Genomic DNA, 7177 nt, shown 5'->3' on the forward strand with positions numbered 1-7177 from the left:
GCAGCCGATGAATGGCCGGGGCAGGGGCAGGGGCAGGTTCTGTGTGGCGAGCCCATTTTCTTTATCTAGAACGGCACAGGAACGTACAGGAATTATCAATTAAATGTGGCAAGCAAAGCCAAGTGCCGAGAGCAATGTCAATACGCGTAATCGCTCGGAAATGAAAATAAAAATAAATAAGGAGGAAAAAAAAAGAACGCGACGGCGACGTAAGGAAAAAGCCACTGGAGATGAGGAAAATACCCGAGAAATTCTGTGAGCTGGGTGCGGACTAATTGCCGTACAAAACACTTAATTGACCTTTGGCTCGGAGGACGAGGACGACCGACGTCGGGGGGAGTCGGAGCTGGTTGGAAAATAAATTAATTATGCAGACGGAGATGCACAGACTGCAGTGGCACTTAATGGATTCCACTTGGTCATTGCGTGTTTTTAATGCCCTCTTTTTATGATGATTATTTTTTTAGGGTTCGCTGCTGCAGCGGAGAAATGGCGTCCGGCTAGGAGAGTGTCATAAAGAAATTGCCAACGTCGGTTGCGGCAACTGGAGCAATGTCGTGACAGATAAGAAACCGCAAGCCACAACTGAAGTGTCGTCTCTGCCTGTCTGGCAGTCCCCTCTCGTTGCCCCAAAAAGCCCCCTTAACCCGCTCCCTCCCCCCTCCACCACCCCCCTCTACTAACCAGCCATGTGGATAACGTGACCAACATGTGCGTGCCAAAGAAGCGAAGAGGCAGCCTCCAGTCGCAGACTGCCTGCAAATAAAGTGACTGCATTTGTGTCTATCCGAGTGCATGTATATGGCAGGCCATGGTTATAGATGCACTGAGCGAAATGGGATATAGATGCATCCTTAATGCGCGGAAATACAGAACAGGTGAAGAAACTGATGTCATTTCTTGAACTTAAGATCAGCTATGTATACAGCTTATAGCTTACTTTCTGAACCTTAATTCAAATGATATCCCAAGTTTGATCTCATGGAATGCATTTCATCTTATATTCAAGATAAGAGGTAGATAACTATCTTAGTACGTATTGCATTCTGTGTCATAGTGAAATAATGATATAGAGACAAGTTTCAATCAAATCACCAGCTCTTTTCTTTTTCAAAATTCTTTTCAATCTTTCAGTGTTCAATTATTTGGGTATCCAAGTGTACCTTTCCTTCCCGAGTGCATGGCTATGGCTGCATCTAGCGGTATGAATATGGCATTCGTGCCCGTTTCAAACTCACAGTGATCTTCCATTGCAGACTCGGATGCGGACTCATACTCAGACTCCGACTCACACTCCGACTCACACTCACACTCGAACTCATACTCACACTCGAACCCATACTCACACTCGAACTCTCACTCCTCTCCTGGCGGAATTGGCGGCTTCTGCAACCGGCTGTGTAACCTTTTAATCCGTTTTGTAAGCAGAAAGTAACGCACGTTCGCATAAAATGCAACTGCAACAAAAAAGCAACTGCAACAGCAATTGCGGGGCAGGCAGCGGAAACAAGCTGTACACAATGCATCCATACCCAAACTCAACCCATACACAATCCCATATCCATTCCCATGCACATGGCAATTCGCAAGCACCAGTGTTGCCAAATATAGCATGATAGCAAAGTAGAAATAATAAAGAGGTTTCTGAAAATAGAATGGAACTAATTAAAGCACTAAAAAATATTTTAATAATTATTAAGAGTATATCTAAGTGGCCATCCGGTGTAAAGTACAAAAATGTAAGTAGATCAATAATACATATTTGAATATATAAAGGAAATAAGCACCACAAAATAACATTTAAATGATTAAAAGTATGTGTGTGTCCGGCTCGAAGTACCAAAATGACATACGCATAGTAATAGACGCAGCCTTATCGCGTGTTCCTTCCTGAGTAGTTTACCTATTTAGAATTTAATTAAAATATGGTTGATAATGTGGAAAGTTCCGAAAAAAATATATGTTTTTTTTCGGAACTTTCTACATTATGGTTTCCCACAAACATAAGGCTAGAAAATAGCCAAGCCATCAGCCACAGCTCCCACTAGAGGCAGTCAGAGGCGATTTCCGAACCAAGCCCAGATCAGACTCCGTCCATTGTTGCCGCTGCCGCTTCTTTTTTTGCAAACAGTTTGCGGATAAATGGGCGAAATTGGTATAAATGATGAAATTACATTGTTTGAGGTCGCCACACCAGACCACGAGCAATGGAAGCCGCCTGCAGTTGAATTTCTGTCCGAAAATTGGTTTCACTGTCGGGGCTTCTCAGGCGGCTCTGGCTAATTAATGTAACCCAGATGAGTCGCTTAGCCTGGCTCATAACTGCTCTATCAGCGACTCAATCTGCCGGCTTTTTAGCCGATTCTCTCCAGTTAGTTGCTCCAGTTCGGTGCCGGAAAGCGGAGTGATAAAAACTGGAGCAAAACGATAGAGAATCGGAGACAATCCCGAGCTGCCGCTCAATCGAGCTTTGCTCTGCCCGTTAGTAATCCCATAAAAATATGTAGGGCCTCTCGGGGCCAGAGGAATTTAATGAAGCGAACAATGGATTGATTTAGGGGCAAGAGTTTGAGGCTGAGTTGCCACTAAATTGGAGGAAAACACTTTTAGATAGCAGCCAACAAAAGATTACTTGATGATGCCTCAATTGGAAAATGCTTCACGGCAGTGTGAAAACACAATCACTAATTAAGGCTGCATTGTTGTGTGTCAAGTAATTCACGGACAGAGATCTACATTCTTTGAAACATGATTTTGTCATTTTTGTATCACAAAATTGGAAGACTACAAAATATTAATTATAAGAAATTTTCTTTTTATATGGCAAACAGTTTTTCCCTTAAAAAAAATATATATAATATGGATTCATGAAGCATATTCCATTCTTAAAGAACATATGATGGAATTAAATAAAAGTTATATAATTTTTCAACTCTGTATGAATTAAAAACTTCAAATTAAATTTCTATTTATTGAGAAACTAGTTATTAAGAACCAGTATCTCGCTTAGATTTATTGAATTGAATTCGGAAAGTTTTCATATTTATAATTGTTATTCTATTGTTTCATCCCTTCATAAATCGCAAAGGGAATCATAAAATGTTGCTTGATATTCTGGAAAGATTTAATCGAAGCTTTATTGAGTAACTGCTGTCACTTATGATTTTCGTTTAATGAATTCTTAAAATACCATTTATCGGATATTTTTTGGGGGTTTTGGTATCTCTGCTGAATAAATCGCGTAAATGATTATTGCATTAATTTGTAATAACGAAACAATGACTGGCCGCGACCCCGACTACACAGATGCGTTCTATTCCCCAAACAGACAGCATCAATATTTAATTTATGCCGCCAATATTAATCAATTAGTGTGTGGACAGCAAACAGCACTTATGGCCGTCTGATTGGCAGCGTTTTCGGAGGGGCGGTGTGGGGGGTAAATGGGCGAAGGACGAAGGGAAAATGGAAAAAGGGGAAGGGAGCACGGAGAAGGGAAAGGGAAAAGCCACCCCCAATGACGGGCTTCAACGCCCACTAAAGACTAAAGGGTCTGGGCCAATGAGTCCTGACCAAATGTTGTCCTCGTTTCCATCCCATGTCGACGTCGTCTCGTTGACGTCGTTGTTGTGGCACAAAAGGCAACAAGCAAATCCAATAATACAATTTATTATCAATGCCAGACCTCGGAGCCACCCTCGGATGTTCAAGGAGAATGGGGACGGGTTCGGAGGGAGGTATCATAAATAACGCCACAAAGAGCCCGGCAAGGATGTTGGTTTCTACACAAAACACACGCTTTCACATCGCGAAGTGGGTGGAATGTCTTTGCCACATGCAACACAATACAATTAAAACCTAATTAGGTTTTAATTAAGGCTTATTAATTAAATTATAACGCCAGGCGTAAATAATACGCAATTCGTTTTAATTAAAATGTAGCAGTTACAGCTGCCAGCGAAATGTGCGAGTTGCTTGGCTCTCGCAGTCGCAGTCAGATGCATCTGACGGATGCAGATACCCTTGCGCAAGAAGCCGAAAAAAAGAAACTGGCACAAATGTCACCCGGCCAGATACGGATACGCACAGATACAGATACAGATACAGCAGCAGCAGAAGCTGATTCAGATACCAGAGGCAACTGCAAATAACGCAACTTATGGGCCGACTTCTGGGCCGTATCTTTTAGCTAGGGAAGATTACGTTAGCACAGTTGCCGGTTGCGGTTTCGCTCTGGCTTTTGGCGCAGTGCAAACAGAAATAAAATCCGACACGAGAAGGAAAGCCAAATAAAAAATAAATAACTTGTGCTAAAAAGCAAACACAGATACGGTCACCGTGTCTCTGTCACTGCCTCTGTATCTGTATCTGTATCTGCGCCTGTGTCCGTATCTGTAGCTGGGAGATACGCATAAGGCCGGCCGGCTAGCTATTAAGGGGCGTTTCATTTTATGTTTCATTTGCGCCGCCGTCGCTGATGACGACAAAATGATAATGACTACAACAAAGCCAACAATGACGGAGACGTTGCCGGCTACCTGTATGAATGAGCCATAACGGGGGGTTCGCCGGACTGCGCACCTATATAAATACATATACATTTAGTATGGACTGGCTGCAATGAATGGCTGGCCCGGTCTGGCCGGGCTCCCCTGGCCCGCATCCCATCGGTTCGGGCCAAGTTAGGAGCATGACTAACAGCGCTGGCTCGCTACAACAACGGCCAGCATGAAACAACAAAAACTACGACATCGTCAGCGCAGCTTGTCGTGTCATCGTCGACGTCGTTGTCGTGCAACTGTAAGCAAAAAAAGATACAAGAGAAAAGTGCCAGTCACGACAGCGAACTTCAGATACTCTAATACAGAGAAGGAAAAAGTAAGACTAAACTAACTAAAGGTTTTAAAGCTAAAATATTATGAGTGTCAGTCTACTAATTGTCACATATTTCAGTGAAATACATAGAAAACACATTCCGATTGTATTTGTATCTCACACTTTGCTGATAATAGCGATTACTTTTCCATACTCTACAGCCTACTTCCTCTGCCGCAAGAGTATCTGAAAGAGTAAGATCCGCATATGTATAAATAATCTGATAAGACAAACGAGTTTGACGCTTCAAATAAATGTTTGCCAGCTCTGCGGCTCTGCCCCCTTGGACCCCCTTCGCTCACACAGTAACCTTTGTTCGGATCCATCTCTATTTATGGGTGCCTCTAGTTTGGCTTCGACTTCGGCTTCGGCTTCCCCTGTTGAGCGGCATTTGCTATCTTGCCGCTGGCATCTTGCGGATGCGAAAGAGTATCTGCAGCGGCCAAGTGGGATTCGGTCAGCAGTGTGCGGTGCGGGAGGAGGGGGAGGAGTTCTCGCATTTATTTGCAATTAATTTTATCTGAACGTTGGCAAAAAGTATCCCCAGACCACAACGCCTCCACGGTGACACGTGCTCCACGATGATGGCGATGGGAAACCGCTGCAGAGATGTGTAGTTCTCGAGTCCGGGCAAAGTCATAAAATCCATGGAACCCGAAGTGCCCCGGCAACCCCAAACAAAGATACATACTTACTTAGATGGCCTTGTCGAAGCATTGTGGATGCAGCTAATTTCATTTGACAATCGCTCAGATTCGTTGCCAGAGAGACACACTCACATATGTGTGTGTATTCTTGTGTGTAAGTGCAAAAACATGTTTCCAAGAACTCCAAAGTCGAGGGCCAAACATTACGGAGTGGCGGCGATGATGTCGCTCTGTGGCTCTGATTATGGCGGGTTGATAATCAGGCGAGTGCACTGAATGGACTCGCAGTTGGAGGTCGTCCACGTTCTGCCACAAAACAGTTTTCCCCTCTCGAACATTAATGGAAGGAAGGCAGCCGGGTAAACGCCCAACGGGGACCGAGGGCCTTAGAATGGGGACTGACATCAAGTGGAAATGGGCGGACTCAGCAGAGGGGAGTTTTCGAATTGATAAATCTCTCTGGGGCAGGGGAACAAGTTGATTGGGGTAGCCGTCTGCATACCAGATCACCATTAAAGAAATTTAGATGAAAATCTCGTAAGAGGTCGGCCTGGCTTATCAATAATGGGAAGATATATGGGAGACTGCAGTTGTGGGATAACTTGGCAAGAGATAAATTTAATATCAGCAGATGCCTTTCAGGTGAATCAGGCTTTAAATACTCATTTCTAAAAGCAAAGATTCGTTTCTGAAAATAGTTATGTATAGACACTTCCTTGGTTAAAATATATTTTAAGTTAATAACATATTCGTATCATAAGCTAAAGTAACATTTAGTGTTTTGTTTCTTGGAAAACCCTTGAATCAAAACCCATTCATAGCCATTTAGAGCTGTCGAACACAGAATATCTTCATAAATTGGAAACCTGAACAGCGCGATATCAAATGCCCGAGGAAACCACTTTCAAAATTGTCTAAAAATAGAATCAGCATATCTCAGCCATAAACTATTGTTCAAACAACGCAAACGAGAAAGATAACAACGTTAATATAAAGTTTTATTGTATTTACTTCTTGGTATTTGATGTGGCATTTGAAATGCGGAAAATCTTGAAATTACAAGCTGAGCAATTAACGAACTCGGCGCATACGTGTTTCCTTCATTTCAGACAACAGAAAACTAAGACCTTCGGCGAAAAGGCCGGCGATAAACAAACAAAATTATGTTTTGTGCTCGCTGAGGCTGAGACACAAATGGCAAGCCAGAACTAAATGAGGCTCGACCGACTTGTGGCGAATGACTTGATATTTGGGCAGCGTAAACTGAGGCATAAATAAGGCTCAGAGCCAATGATTGTTATAAAGCGATAAGGCCCGAAACGTGGAAAAGCCAAGGAGCGAAACCAAAAGCAAAAGCGAAAACGAAAACCTGGGGGCAAAACAAAAAGCGCCTGGAAAACTTTGATTACCAATGGGTGGGATTGAGGTAACGAAATGTCAGGCCTCCGCCTCGAATCATTAGAAATGGCCAACGATTCTGCAGACGTAGCTGTGATTAATGAACTTCAATTAAATGCCAAAAAACAAAAACCAAAACCAAACAACGTTGATGGGGGCCCTTCATCCTCCATATTCATGACTGGCTTTTGGGTGTGGGCGGGCGGCTGGTCGAGTGGGCTCCTCGCTTAGATATGAGTGGAGCCCGCTCCGTAAAT

General features: G+C 43.3%; 1 long non-coding RNA gene across 1 annotated transcript; it reads left to right on the forward strand.

The window, feature by feature from the left end:
* Positions 1 to 991: 991 nt before the first annotated feature.
* LOC147644140 (uncharacterized) lies at positions 992 to 1656 on the forward strand. The gene is made up of 2 exons (XR_015271042.1): positions 992 to 1202; positions 1257 to 1656. It is a non-coding gene; the product is annotated as an uncharacterized LOC147644140 (long non-coding RNA).
* The last annotated feature ends 5521 nt before the right edge of the window (positions 1657 to 7177 follow it).

This window comes from Drosophila serrata, unplaced genomic scaffold (genome assembly GCF_035046125.1).
Source record: "Drosophila serrata isolate PLE 108 unplaced genomic scaffold, ASM3504612v1 contig_228, whole genome shotgun sequence".
NCBI classification, from domain to species: Eukaryota; Metazoa; Arthropoda; class Insecta; order Diptera; family Drosophilidae; genus Drosophila; species Drosophila serrata.